This window comes from Falco punctatus (assembly GCF_963210335.1).
Source record: "Falco punctatus genome assembly, chromosome: 9".
In the NCBI taxonomy this organism is placed as follows: Eukaryota; Metazoa; Chordata; class Aves; order Falconiformes; family Falconidae; genus Falco; species Falco punctatus.
In genome coordinates this window covers 42,147,660-42,163,037 of record NC_137589.1, presented here as the reverse complement: position 1 = coordinate 42,163,037, position 15,378 = coordinate 42,147,660, and positions in this window count along the sequence as shown.

The following is a 15,378-nucleotide window of genomic DNA, read 5'->3' as shown; positions in this document are numbered from 1 at the left end:
CTCGCTTGCCAATGGGGGCTGCTGGTAAAAAAAGTCCAAACCAAACTCCAGGTAATCCTCTTCGAGGGGCTTTGATGGGAATCAGCCTTTAAATGCTATATGCTCAGCTGAGCATACCTCAGACAGGTTACCTATAGTTATATATTTTAAGGCCCCACTTTAACATCCATCGTTCAACAGGACCAAAGCAGATCCTCGGGGATTCTTCCAAAATGAACACGAGTGAGTGAAGAAACCTGAAATCAAATAACACGTCCTCACCCAAAGTCCAGAACTCCTGGTGCTTCAGAGCAGGGCAGGCACTTTCCCAGGGATAACCAGTGCCAGGCAGTTTCCCACACAGGCAGAGCAGGGACCTGCCAGCCGTGCTGTCCAGGGCTGCTGCTGCTGCTGCTGCTGCTACTGCTGCCGCTGCCACTGCCACTGCCACCACTGCCCTGCGCTGCCCGGGGCTCCGAGCCCCCCTGCGTGGCTGCCCAGCGGTGGCGGCGGGAGGCACCAGTGCCCGTTGCACCCACTTGAGGCTTCAAGAGCATGAGCCCCCGTGGGAAGGAGAAGCAATTGGTTTTGGCAAGTGCAGTGTGAAGCCCTGGGGATTATGTTGATGATTTACATAGTGATCGTAAACTGACCTGTGAACAAAATTTTGCTGTGAAACCCCGTGTGTTACCTCTGTCCTTAAGTAACTGCAGCCATGTGTTGCAAAAAGACATGTTGTCCTTCTTTGTTTTGGTTTGGGGTTTTTTTTTTTTTGTGGGGGGGGTGGATTTTTTTTAAGCTACAGCTAAAATCTTGCTTTGCATAATCAGAAAAAGGCCTTTCTAGGAAGGCTTAGCCCCAGTCAGGGCTGCTGGCAGTGCCTGGAGATCAGCTCCTGTGCTGCCTTTGCAGCTCCTCAGAGAAACCCCCACGGGTGAGACCCCACACCTTGGGGCCCATGCCGAGACATTTTCTGTGGTACCCATTTTTCCTGATTTTTTACTTTAGAAGGTATTTTTAAAAAGAAAATGTGTTAAATCAGAAGCAGAAATTCACTGGAAAAACAGCAAACTGGCTGTTTCTCCATCCATTTGGAAAACTGAGGACAAAGTGGAGAGACAGAGAGGTCTTTGCCCCAGATCCCGGTGCCCTCGGAGCTCCCTGTCAGCAGCAGCCCTGCCTGGCTCAGGGGTCGTGCTCCCTGCCAGGGTCTCACTGCAGCAAAGACTGGAAGCAGGCAGGAGGAACCTGTGCTCTTCTCTTAGGAGAGTTTTTACACCTGTGCCCAACAGGTGAGCCTGCCCACTGGTTTGCTTATAGTTTATAGTTTTATAATTTAAACTATCTGGTGTGGAAAAATAAAGATACTATTTGTCCAGAACAGGTTTTTTTGACCAAATTGGACTGCACTGTCAGCTGGGCAAAGAAACAAAATCTCATTTTCAACTTTTAAAAGTTTTACCAGATGTTTCCCAAGAGCAGGGTTGTGTCTTAGATTAGGCCAGGCTTGGGTGGATTTGTGGCAGGCTTAGCATTGCTGGCCCAGGGGCAACCTGACCACGGGACGGTGCTGGACGTGCTGCAGGCAGCAGAGCCATCGGGGCACCAGCAGAAGAGACCAGGGAGGGACGTGCTTCCTTGGTGATGGACCCACGACCTCCTGTGGGTCTGACAGAGAGCACCAGAAGTGCCAGGTTTAAATGGTAGCAAGAAAAAATCATACTGGAAATTAAGAAAGCTTCCTAAAGGAGGAAGAGGCAAGGCCTGGTAGGGCCGTGTAGCTCTGTCATTAAGTCTTTGCTAAACGCTTGTCGGAGCAGTGGAGGTAAAGCTGAGCCCCCGCGGGGAGGGGAGTGCAGCAGTGCCCAACACCACAGCCCTCCCTTCCTCGGCACTGCCCTCCCTCTGGGAGCGCACCAGTGGGCTGTTCCCACAGTCACCGGAAAAGTTTGGGATGTGGTTTATTTGGGTTTGCTGGATGCTGGGGAGGGTGCCTACAAAGTCACTGAATTGTCAAGAAAACAGGGAGCCCGAGAAACTGATGTGCCATAAGGTTATTTCAGGTCATTTCCCTGCCAGGGAAATGCTCCCAGCAGGAGTGTCTGAGCAGGGTCATCCTTCAAAAGCCAGGCAAGAAGCCCGTTACTGCTATTCCCTGTAACATGTCCCGCAGGAGCACCTGAGGGCTTGGTCGGGGTGCATTAGGCAAAAAGCAGAGGGGATGAGGCAAGCAAGGGGAAGGAGAGGGGGCAGTAACTGCAGCGGGGCCAACCCTTCTCCCGAGCTGCTGGCCCAGGCCCCCTAAGGGGGGAGGGAAGGGGTGGTGGTCCAGGCACTGGATGTAGGTGAATGCTAATGCACCGCATAGGGACCTAGTGACAGCACACCAAGGCTCGCTGATGAATTGCACTCATTTCTGGAACAACACCTCTCTCACCTGTATAAAAAGCCCCGTGTACAAAATTCCCCTGCACCCTCAGGTCACAAACAGCCCGAGTCGCCCACAGCCACGTGGCACAGAACCCACAGCATGGTAACCCATGGCACAGTAGCCCCTGGGACAGTAGCCCAGGGCACGGTAACGCCTGGGACAGTAACCCACCCAGGGCATGGTAACCCCCACCTCCCTCCAGCAGTGGCTCCGGGCAGGATGCAGGCAGCACGGGAGCCAGAGGCAGCCCGGGGCTGGCAGCTGGCACCGCACGGTGTGGTGGCACGGCTGCCCGATGGCATCCCCCACAGTGGGATGCCACTGCGAAGCACCCTGCCTGCAGCTGGGCTGAGCCTCATGAAGTTGTGGTGAACAAGGGAAGCAGTGAATGAACTTTTTTATTTTATGGTGACTAACAAGTTTGCCACGGAGTGGGGAAAAGCTGTTGTGTCCATGGATTGGGCCATGCTGCCAGCAAAACCCAAGGAGTATAAACTCTAGGGATACATGGGAATCAGTTTGTTCCACAGGTGCTGGAGGTAATGGACGTGGTTTCCTGTGGCTGACTTTTATCTGAATGACAGAAAAATTTTCCACTCTTCCCACCTACACCTAAAACTTTTCCCACAGTCTCCCAGCGGTGACCTATCGCAGTCAGCAGAAGCCAGTTGATGGACTTAAAGCCCTTAATGCAAACTTTTTGCCTGCTCTAACTCTAAATTCCTTTTTCTGCCCAAATGCCTACTTATATGAAACTTTTAGGAACTTAATTATCCTTGAGACTTCAACCTCTCTGTGAAATCTGGTTTAAATCAGTAAAGAAAAGAGTTCAAAGTTATTGGGCAGGACAGGCAGACAGACAAGCATACAGGGATCACAGGAACCTTGTTTTCATAGGAAACTAGATTAAAAAAATCCCACAGCAGTTACCAGCCCCTTCGGTGGCACCCCACCCCCTCGGTCTCGAGCAGGGCGATGCTCGGGGCGGGGGGCCCGCGGAGCAAGCACGGCAGTCCGGGTTTATGCTCTTCGTAAAAAGAGAGGGAGAGGGGAGCAAAACCTGCCTCCTCTGGCCAGGGTTTGCTTGGGCGGTGACTGTGTGGCAGCAGCGATTCTGCAGCCTGTCTGCTTTTCCCAGCTGGATGCAGATTCATGACATCCCTGCTTTCTTTGGCATGCAAACCTGTACCTAATTTCTTCTGAAAAGGGCCCTGAGGAAGTCAGCAGATGTTATTATTAAAGCATTGAGTATCAGCAGCTCCTGAGATATTGTCAGTCCGTTAATGAGCTGATCAAACTGGGGAAAGCAAGGGGCTTCCCAACTTCTTATTAAGGAAAATAAGACCTCCAAGGTTAAAAGACTTCTTTTAAACTGCACCAGGTTTATAGGTTGCAAAATTTTCTTTAATCAGTTTATTCTTAGAAGGCCCTAACTGTCCAGGCACAGGAGTGGGCATTATCTTAAATGGTCCCCATACGGAAACATAGCAGCTCTATCCCAGTAGTCTTCTTAACAAGCCAGGTCTGTGCAGTTTCTGTAATTCTTTTGTGAATACTTTGTGCATCACCGCCAGCAGCTCTGTCCCAAGAATTCTGCTGATTTGTGAATTACTGTGTTTTGCTGTTTGAAAGTTAAACCAATTTGCCTGCCAATATATTTGTGCCCTCAGTTTGGCAAACCTTAAATCTTAGTTGTTCCACAAGGCTGCAGGAGATACAAGATGCACAAGTGAGCCAGAAATGACGCTGAATCAAAACTCTCCCTGCACCTCTCCTTTGTATTGACTCAGTCTGGGCCTATTTCTGTATCTAGGGATGCACTAGATGCTATTCTCCTGAAAGCAATGGCTACTGGGGAACCCACTTAGTTGGGGTGTTTTCTTAATCCCATAGTCTCTTGGAAGTTTTCTTGGGGTTTTTCAGCTTCAGGGATGTTTAGAATTTGGACAACAGTGCTAATGAGATCACGGCAAATTGGTAACAGCTAAAAGCTTAGGAAAAGCATTGACTGTTTTCTACAGTTCAGCAGAGGAGCCTTACATGCCTTATCAGTGCCTTATCACTAATACCACAGGAGGCAAGTCCAAGATCTGGCTAGGATAAGCTGAGAAAAACCCTTGTCTTGGGGAGCTTCATTATATCCAAAACGCAACCAGGTAAACAGCTACAGAGGAACAATCAGAAAAAGGTAATACAGAGAAGGCTCCTTTTAATCCTCTCCATCTGCTCCTTGGTGCAAGTATGAAAGAAAACAAAAAGGCCGATCCCCACCGCAGTGCCCTTGTTCAGCAGTGCCTCTCTGCCCTCACCATGGGGGAACTCGCCGAGCCGCATGGAGGGTGAGCAGCCTGCCCCATGCCCGCAGGAGTGCCTCAGCGACCCAGATGCTCATCAACACTTCCTTCTTGCTATAGGTCACTGAGCTTCACATCCACGCCTTGATTTATTTTAGCATGGACATATTTATACCATCTGATAAGCAGTGACTGCTATAAATATGTCTGTGCACTCCCTTTTGCTATGCACCGGTGAGGAAGGGGCATGTTGTGATAAATTGACCCTGAAATACAGTGTATGTATGTGATTTTAAAGAGGGAAAAGATCAGGTCAGTTTAGTGTCTCTCTGTTGTGGTTCAATTAGTTATTTTTAAAGGCATCTGCTGAACTGTGCCTTCCAGGGAATATTTCTGACATTACCTATATTTTTAATCCTAACGTGTGTCACTTGGTGAAACTTTATGGACACTAATAAACAAACAGGCCCTGAACTATGTCTTGGTATCAAAGCAGCACTATTCTTTTCCAGCTTTCCCAGCCCTCTGCACCTTCCCCAGTGCCACTGGCAAAGGCAAGTCTCTTTGCTGGCAGCCCGTGCTCTCCGTGCCACGTGCAGGCTGAGGCACCCACGTGCAGCGATGGCAGGCAGCATCGTGGCAGCAGCACTGCTCCTGCCCGTTGGACTCAGGCTGCCCCATGACCGGGACTCGGCCCGAGAGGCACAGGTGAACAACCCCAGAGCCCCCGTGCTGGCAGCAGCCCGTGCTGTGGCTTCAGCCAGTTCCCTCTCAGCTGGATGCAGCAGGGACAGGAGGACCAGCCCTGACAGAGCCCTTGGGCGAGGCACCCCAGCTCAGCCAGGAGACCCACTCCTTTTCCCTGGAATGTGAGGTGCCGGATCAGCATTTGCCCCAGGGACCTGCAAGAGAGAGAGCAGCGTCCTGTGGGCAGCAAAGACCAGAGTCCACCAGCATTTTCCCCATCCCTGCTCTGAGACCTTCAAGTAACCCACAGCCAGCCTTTCTAACCAAGGACATTGCACACGTTTGTGGTCAGCAATTGCTTTTTCTCTACCCTGGGTCATTTCTGATGGCTTCGAACGATAATGTGTAACAGAGAAATAATAAACCCAAAAAAAGTCATTAGGAAAACAACCCTAACAATCTAGAGCTGGGTTTGTTTATGGAGGAGGACGAGGGACACTGACATGCAACACACCCAGCATGTCAGGTGCAACAACACCTGTAATAAGAAAGTTACCCAGGTGCAAGCCTGCAAAGCCAGGCTCTCTGACTGACAATAAAAGGAGGGACCTGACACAGAGCTCCCCTCTGCCAGGAGGGCTGGGAAGGCCTTTCTCATCCTCTCTTCCAGGCCTGCAGCCATTTGTGGAATGGCTGTGTTGGAGCTGCTGCTGGCTACATCTTCTTCCAAACTGTGAGTATCAGCTATATTTTCTCATTTTGTGGTGGAAGTTTATAATTAGGCTGGAACTCTTCAAGAAGAGGCAAAGGCTGTGCTGGTTTGGATTAGATTGTTTTGTTAAATCTCAAGAAAAACTGTTCTTCATTAAAGAATGTGTCTTGGTTTCTGGAGAAATGGCTGAAGACCTTTCCCCTTTCTGGTATCTATGTGCATTTCTAAACCTGAATTTCTTTTTTTTTTTTTTTTTAATTTAAAAATCTAAAGCTTGTCTTTGCTTTTGGTTTCACAAAAGGAACTGAGCTGGAGAGATGGCATGTGCCGTAGGCTGTGGGAGCAGAAGCCAGGTCAGCCCTGACTGTATGAACGCTTACAGCATGCACAGCCAGGAACTGCGTAGTCCAGGAGGGTTTGTCAGGGAAGGGTTAAGTATCAAAGGAAGGCTCATTTCCCAAGGAATTTTGGATGACTGGCTGTCTCTACACAGGGCAGAAAAAGAAACTTTGGTAGGCGAGTTAGGTAAAATGAGCTTTACTGCTTGATGTGTTTGAGAAGTTGGCTGCCTTTTCCATGCTACACAATTGTTTGTTCAAATCGTGCTTGATTGCATTTGGGTAGTGATGCTTCTGGGTGTCCATGGCCAAATCATTTAACTCTTCAGATGTGTATTTTCATTTCACTTTTTAAAAAATGTCTTTCAGCTTCAGTAGTGTTCCCCCCATTTTGTCTGGGTGAAAGAGCTGCCCCTGGCTCTCTAACAAGAAGCCGTATGAGCTGTGTGTGTGTGCATTTATGTATAGCATGGGTGGGCCGTTTCTATGTTGTGCTGCACAAAACAAGCTGGGGAAGGTGGTTCTTCACACAGCGTGCCATTATATCATGAAATGCATTACCGTGGGTTGTGATGAGAGCTGGGAGGGAAGAAGTTGAGAGGGCTGCTAGATACAGAAACCACCCCTGGCTCGGGAAACTCTGTGGCCATGGAGTGTCAGAGGGTCACCCATGAGATGCAAGGCTCTGCTCTGGGCATTTTCTGCTGGCCAGTGTCACAGAACCTTGGCCAGACAACTCTTGCTTTGACCCCTTGTGGTTGCTTTCATGGCTTCCATTAGCAGGTCACAGATTTTTGGTGGAAAGTTTTCCTGCAAGCTTTGTACCATTGAAGATGCAAAGCAGGAAAGAGAAGTAGGAATGTTGTTGCTGTGAGTATAGAAATGTCCTCCCTGAGTTTGGCTGGAAGACAAACCTGGAAATGCGGTGAGGCAGTCTTTCCACCTCAGTGTTGCCCATGCCATGGATGTGCAGTTGGAGCTGTCATGTAGCTGTGGTGGCTCCAGAGGTAAGGGCATCCTCAGTGCTGGAAGGGAGAGCAGGTGATGCCACCAGAGCTGGGCACCGCTGCTGGGGGCAACAGTGCAGGTGCTGCCACACCGGCCCTGCTTTGCGTGCCCTTTAGGATGGTGCAGTGGTGAAGGCTCTGGACATGAATTCATTTGGGTTTCTTGCCCAAAATAAACTGAAAGGATTCAAGTGACAATTCTGCACTCTTCTGGTAAAACACCCCACCCCACATGTTGTTGATGGCTGTGCGTATGTTGGTTAGGTCACCAAAACCTTAGAAAACATGAAAGTACTTCGTATAACTAAAAAGGATACTAGATACAGGTGTAGTTCTGTATTCACAGAACTATTTTGGACAAGGGAATTTTATGATTTTTTTAAAAAAACATATATGTATGGATTAAGATACAGATTATTATTTTTTATCATAACACCAAAAGGAAACTAGTGTAACTTTTGGCAAATTAGAAACAGGCTTGAGTATTAGACTTTACATTGATGGTACTCAAGTATTAATCCATTAAAGTAATCAAAAGAGCTTAAATAAGAATCTGAAGGCTGCAATATATATGTCAATGAACAAGCTGTAAAACTTCCTGAAAAGGTGATTTCAAAGCCATATTGCCCAAGCTTGGCAAATTGCATATTTAATTATTTTGTCAGTCCCTCTTTCTACTCTAATCTTTTGGTGAAATACCTTTAGACATATGAAATCAGTTAAGATAATTAAGGTATGATGGAATTAGGTGTTACTTGATTTTTAAGAAAGATACCATCCTCTGCCTTGGTATAAAATGTGTGCAGACCCCAAAAGCTAGACTGTATTGTAATGTTTTCTTTTCTATAAAGATCAAAGGTCTCCAGCCCCTTTCAAGATGTTTGCAGAATTTGTTTCCTAATTATCCCACATTTACTTATTTGTGTGCTGGGACATCAGAGTTAACTCTTTGATTGTAAAGATGAGATGGGACCTTCATCCAGATGACCGCAGGCCAGCAACAGCCTTGCATCTCTAAATTGTTTTTTAGATTACCTGGCTTCTCTAATTCCAGTGCTCTGGTGCAGTTTAAGGCATGGCAGATGAGGTGCTGTGTTTGTTTTATTTTAATACCCCAGTCCTCTACAGCAAAGATTTGTTTTTCCTCAGTAAGAGTTTACACCTTCATTAATATCCTTTACAAGTTTACATACTCGTCATAAGCAATAGTACACTATTTAGTCTTTGATTTGTCTGGGAGTTGGAACTGTTTTCACCAAACCTTTATGATCTTTCCATGATGTGGTGCCTGAGTTTCTTCAGGAGAAATTTCTATAAAAGTTTTGAAATTAGAATTTTTTGGCTCACTTCATTGACTTTATTTTCCGCCCATCTAGAGAGATATAAAAGACTGACAGGACACACCAGAAATGTGAAAACAGGCTGTAAGGTTTGCAGTTTCAGTTGTGAAGTTACAAAAATAAAGTTGATTAGAATAGCATGAAATCTATAAAATAAAAAGTAAAACGTTTATAGGGGAAGTCTAATATGAAACTTTTTTAAACAATGTGTTTTATTTACTTTTTATACATTTCCTTTCTTATATTCTTTTGAACTTTTTTGAATCTTCTCACATGTTTCCTAATTACATTTGCCTCTACAATTCCTGTCTATTTTTTCCTTGGTGCAGAGGGGGCTGACTGCTTTTCTTCATTTGTGTTTGCTTTTTGTTTGAGGTTTGTTTTTGAGTTTTTTCCTTGAAAAAAATCAAGATGCCACGCCAAGTTTTTCGGAGGGAATCGATGGGCCGGCAGCTGCGGCGCTCCGCGGGCGCAGCTGCGGGAGGGGCAGGGAGCGTGCCCCCTGCGCAGCGCCCGGCGGGCGAGCCCCGGCAGCGCCCGTGGATCCCCCGCGGCCGGTGCCCGCTGCCGCTGCCTGACGCCGTTAAAGAGCGGCTCGGCCGGAGACGCGGGACACAACGGGGCCGCCCCCGCTCTTCCGGCGAAGTGTACGGGGGGGGGGGGGGGGGGCAGGAACGAAGGGTCTTTCCCCTCAAAAATCCCGGGAAATTGCTCGCGGTAGCAGCTCCCAGTTTCCACCCACGGCCGTGCCTTGGCCGGGCTTTGCCGGGGGGTCTGGCGGCGCTGGCGGCCCCCTTCGCCCGGTGCGCCCGGACGCGCGGGTGCCCGCAGCCCCGGCCTGGCTGGGGGGGCAGCGCTGCTGTGGCCGGTCCGGGGGGGGCGCTCAGCGACCGGCACAGGCACAACCTGTTCCCCTTCCGCCGCGGAGCCCCGCTGCTCCGTGCGCGGCCGCTCGCAGCACGCCGGCCGCCGCGGCTCCAGCCGAGCGGGGCTCCCTCGGAGCCTGCGAGGAGGAGGAGGGCAGCGAGTTCCTGCCCGAGGGCCGGGGGTCCCTGCCCCTGTCACTGCCTTTCGTTGGGCCCGGACCAAGCGCCCACTGACCGTGACCGCAGTCCTGAGAGTCGTTCCTGCCTCTCGCCATCCAGGCCGGGGATAGCGGGGTCCCCCCGACCCGCCACGCGGCATCCCCCACCCGCGGGACGGGCTGGGACTGACGCACAGGGATGCACATCCCAGCGGCCCCTCAGCCCCATCACCAACAGCTTCCTGGCCGAAAGTCCCCAGAAGCTGCCCTTGTTGGCTCTCCCCACCTGGCCTGGCTCAGCCGGAGAGCTGGGGACCACTGGCCCGGGGGGGTGGGAGCGGTGCCCTGCACGTGCTGGGGCGCAGAGGGCACAGCGCTCGTGCCCGGCACAGCTTTGTGCTCCCTCCCATGCTCCATCCTCAGCATCACCGGCTGCAGGAGACCCCTAAAGTCTCTCAGTATCCCCACAGGGTCCCCCCCCAGCATCTGCTCTCCCACAACACCCCTGCATGCCCGGACCTCCTCCTGCCTCTGCAGCCGGGTGCAATATTTTCTAATGAGCCCTCATAGATGCCGTGCATATAATTCATCAGCCTTCTTGGGCATGTGGTGTTGTGCAGGGGTCAGAGCCGAGGGCCTGGCTCTAGCAGAGCCTTCTGTGTGTGCGCAGCCCCTTCGAGCTTAATGGGGCTGTGTATGAGTGACTTATGTGTTTAAATGCTTTCCTGATTTTTGCAGTGCTATTTATTTCTTTGCCATCTTAGCTCAGGTGTGAGGTTACTTATTGTTTCTTTTTTCTCTGCTTTTTAAAGTCAGGAAGATTTTCTTTCAAAATTTACCATCTCTCTATTTGCTCTTAAATTTTTGTTTACCCACACCACACACACAACCATTTATGATTTATTCTGATAGGACTTTAAATTCATCCCTTCCAGTCCCTTTAATAGTTTTCTTATAATTTAGTAGTGAGCAAATTTATCTTAAACACACACACACACCAAGAAGTCAGGATGCATTTTAGTACATTTGTTGTTATTCTTGACTTCAATAACATCACAGCTGAGTTTTTACAGTATGTATCCAGTTCAGAAAGGTGTCAGTGAAAAGTAAGTATTTGTTTTAATTAAACACACCCCTAAAATACTGCTCAGATTCTTAGACTTTTGCTGAGCTTAAATGCTTCAGTCATTAATAAGTATTTCAGGTGATGCCTTGGACTGTGAAGTGTATGTCCTGTCTGGGCTAGTCAAAACATTTCAGTTCTTAATCTTGCATATGGTCACAATTTTCAAAAATATCCAATTTGAAACAAAAAAGCATCTTTGGTGCTTTAGGGATAGTCCTGTTAAAGGTCAAAAGGCTTTCCTACAGACCTGGATAAAAATTTTAACTAAACTTGTGTTTAAGTGTCACAGTGACTTTTTCAAAAAGTTTGCCCTATGTTTTTCACCAAGGGGTGCCTAGAGTGACTTTATCATTGCCCTTAGCAAGCTGCTTCTGGCACCCTGTAGTGAGTGAAGCCTAGACAGGTTTAGACAAAGGCATTTGATCCAATCTCATCTCAAAGATTTCTAATCTGAGCTACTTGAGATCACCAGAACCATTTATTTGGTTTCTAGCTCCAATTTTGCCTGATATCCTTTCACTGGGAAACTGTATTTGGAAAAGAAAAAAATCCACAAAAAACCCAAAACAAAACAGGGGGAAAAGAAGGAAATATACAGAGATTTTACTGAAGAATTTGTATAAGTTCTGGTCTTCATAACTAAACTCAGAAATTCCTCAGATACAAACTCTAGTATCGCCTCAAATGCTGACACAAAACATTAACTCCCTGGTTTTCTGCAAACACTGTCTCTTAGACATACCTCTCCGCACTCCCCTAGGACAGGGGGGAGTTATTCTTTGCTCACAGGTATTGCAAATGTTCTCCCTGTTCTGTCAGAACTCAAAAAACAATTGCTTGAATAACAAAGCTTCAAAAAATTGTACACAATGCTGCTGCTAGAAGGGGATTCTCTTGGAATGCAGAATTTTCATTACTGTTAATTAGTGTGATGAGCAAAACAACCCTCTTCAATAGGTGTCCATGGAAAACTATAAATATATCTTTGTTCAAATGGCTTTTTAAAAATATTCTTACAAAATTAAACATTTAAGGCAAAGCTAGCCTCACTGAAATATCTAAGGTATGTTACTACTGATAAGTATTAAATTAAACTTTCTTTACACTTAATTCTAAACAGATTAATAAAATATATTAATTCTATGAAGAGTTTTACACAGATAACTTCCTACAAAAGAAAAGGAAAATCTGACATGCATTATTATCCCTATCCTTCAGAGTGTGTTTGATTGTAATTTATGCTGCAATTTTAGCCAAAGCAGCAATAAATATATTTGAATATATATTAAATTCACCTAGCATTTATTTGTTAAGTTGGATAAACACAACTGTAAAAATCCAAGCGTTTACCTTGCTGTGATTAGAGGCAGCAGACGCCCTAGAAGGTGAGGCTCGGTGATGTCTATGTGCAGTGGAGAAGAAGCCCGTGGAGGATTAGGGTGTGTTAAGTCTCTCTTCAGACAGGTGCACAAACACTTCCCCCTTTTAGGTGCTACCTGCTCTTTACTGGACGTTTATTACAAGTCAATGCAATTTCACAAAGCACCTGCATGCAATAAAAACCTATTACATGTGTGAGGCCTTAAGGAAATTAACGGTTCCTCCCTAGGGATGCATATTTTGTTAAGATGTTTATTACAGATGAAGTGGTCCTGGGGTAAAACATTAACAAGTTGTAGAGTGATAAAAGGAATTTTATCATTTCTCAGTGACATAAATAGGAAGAAACCTTTAACTAAATCTATAAAATTCCTGTTTCCTAATGAATTTGCTTTAACTATTTATTAACTGGATGAACTTGCTCAGGCCACGATTTGTTTTTCTTCTTCCTCACCCTCTCTGCTTCCTCCCCACAAAAACCCAAGCAGAGGCAGTCCAGAGTATTGTCTGTTAAATGATGTGAGCTCTGGTACCCAGAAAAGAAACTTTATCTCACTACCAGTTTTTTTTTTTAAATCATTAATTTTCCCTTGTGAGTTTTTAAGGCAGAGCTGTAAAACTCAGCTCACTCTTGTAATACTGATTTTAGAATTAAATACAATCTTAAAATTCTGTATTATTATAATAATGTTAACTCATACCACTTCAGTTACATGTTATATTTTAGGGTCAGTCCAGCAATTTATTTTTGGTTACAATTACAAATGCAAATTCTTTTTTTAGCACCATATTAACAAAGTTTGCTGCACACCATTATTAGAGATGAAAGCATAGAATACTGGCTTTGGACTAAGAATGCTCAATCTAATTGAATTATATGAATGTAGTTAAATGTCTACTTCAGAAAGGCTATATTCACTTTCAAGATTAGTTACTCCAAGAGTTAATGGGCTATTTAAACAACATAGTCCAAGAGCCAAACACAGGTGGGCTGTGTTAATAACTTTATTTAAACCGTTTTTTCCCCTTTTGAGAGGCACAAGCCATCCATTAATGCATTCATTAGAGTTTATGGCATAGTTCTGCTTTTCTCCTAATGACACTATCCAGACTCAAACTTGCTCAGCTAATTTAGCCCAGCTGCCCTTTGCCTCTCAGCAACAGGTCTCTTGTTCTTCAGTCATACATGCTGAAGTGTCATGATGATTAGTTTTTGGTCATTGCTGCTCTTTGCAATATTGTTTTGTGTATTCTCTGCATCAGTTTTTTTTATTTACTTTGCCTTCAGATTTTGTGCTGAAAAGTTTGCATGAAGCAGCCGCTGGAAAGGGCATGGCAGCACAGAGGCATCGCCACGCTCGCTGCAGCCCTTGCATTCCAATGTGATTGAACATGGTGGTTTATTACTTTACCCTGACCAAACAAGCTCACAGGTTTTAATATGCAGCTCTGCCAAAGGTATTTGTGGCAGTTCCTCACAACTGCAGCATCTAAGCTTTGCCTTGACTTTTCAGTTTTAAATCCGATCAAAAAAATGCCTTTTACTGATGTCATTACAGTTGTAAAATATATAACTGAGGACAGAAGTGCCTCTTTCTTCCAGTAGCTGCAATGGAGGTAACCTGTATGTGTTTAGTAATGAATTCCCCAGGTACTAATGAACATCACAATGAATAAGAATGACCAATGTGTCACTCAGATATTAGCAGCCAGGCTGGATTAGACTCTGCACCATCAGCTGCTGACATTTGCAGGGTTTATTTTGGAGTATTTTATCAGTTTGGGCTTGCATGTCTGATGTTTCTGGGAGCTCTGTGTTAGCTGTTGGCTTCCAGTATAAAATACCACCTCTGCCTTGTACAAAGAGTAAGAGTCGTCTTGACCATTCAGTGATACTGGAATAGCCCCAGTCCTGTTCAGGGAGGATCACAGTGCCACTGAACTCCAACAACCATGTATGACAAGTGCTCATAGATGCTCACTAATAGATGTATTTGCAGGGAAAAAACATTTCTGTACCTGTACCTAGAGGTAAGTAATGTAACTTTAGTGGGAGTACAGGATACTGCAGATGTAACGTGTGTTTCTACTCTCCTGTATCAACTGTATGAATAACTCCTACTCATTCACACTGCAGAGTCTCTACACTTGCAAGTCACAGTGATAAGGCATTTCCTTTTATTAATCTGTAAAGAGGCATGCATGCTTCTAACACTTTAATAGGCAACATATATAATTGTTATTATTTATAGATTGCTTTATGCAGTACCTGGTCCTGTGTGCTGCTGTGTGGCAGATTCTGCCTGGTCACCGCTGCACTTTGCGGGTTCAGCTTGGCAACTGCAGCTGGGGCTGAGATGTGCTTGAGGTGAGCTCTGGCTGGATAGACATCTTGTTAGCCCGTGGCCTGAGAGGTATTAGGCTTTCTTAAGGTTCATATGACCTTGTGTATCATCGCCCTGTGTCACGAGCAGCACAGGGCTCCTTCCCAAAGCAGAAGTGCTTTTTGGTTATGTGCAATAGCCTCCCAAGAGGAAAAGGGACAGCTTCACATACCTTGGTGACACTTGTCCAAGCTCAGGGCTGGGCTGCCCTGGCTTGGACAGGGCTTCAGAGGACAGCAGCCACCCAAAAGGAGAAAGAACATGAACTGTACAGGTGCCCCGAACTGGCCCAATGCACAGACAGCACTGGGACATGTGGGAGGTGTTGTCTAGGGACCAGTGCACGAGGGAAGGATGTTGACACTAATGTTTTGGTGGATGAGGCTAGGAGACTTTGTTCATATCTGACTTTATTCATGATAACTAAAGCTAAAGGCTAATGTGGAAAGGACCAGAGAAATGTGTGCCAGGTCCCCTTGAGTCCTCTGTTTAGTGCTTGCCAAGCTCTGCCCATCTGTTGTTGCATCAAATAGCTCTTCTGGGACAGGCAAGTGAGTGCCTGAATGCCAAGCAACTCCTGCCACGAGTAGGTTTAAATGGCTGGTGGGGGGAGGCCTGCACAGGGCAGGGAATGCAGCATCAAAGAATACCATGAACCTCAAGACCTGCATGCTGG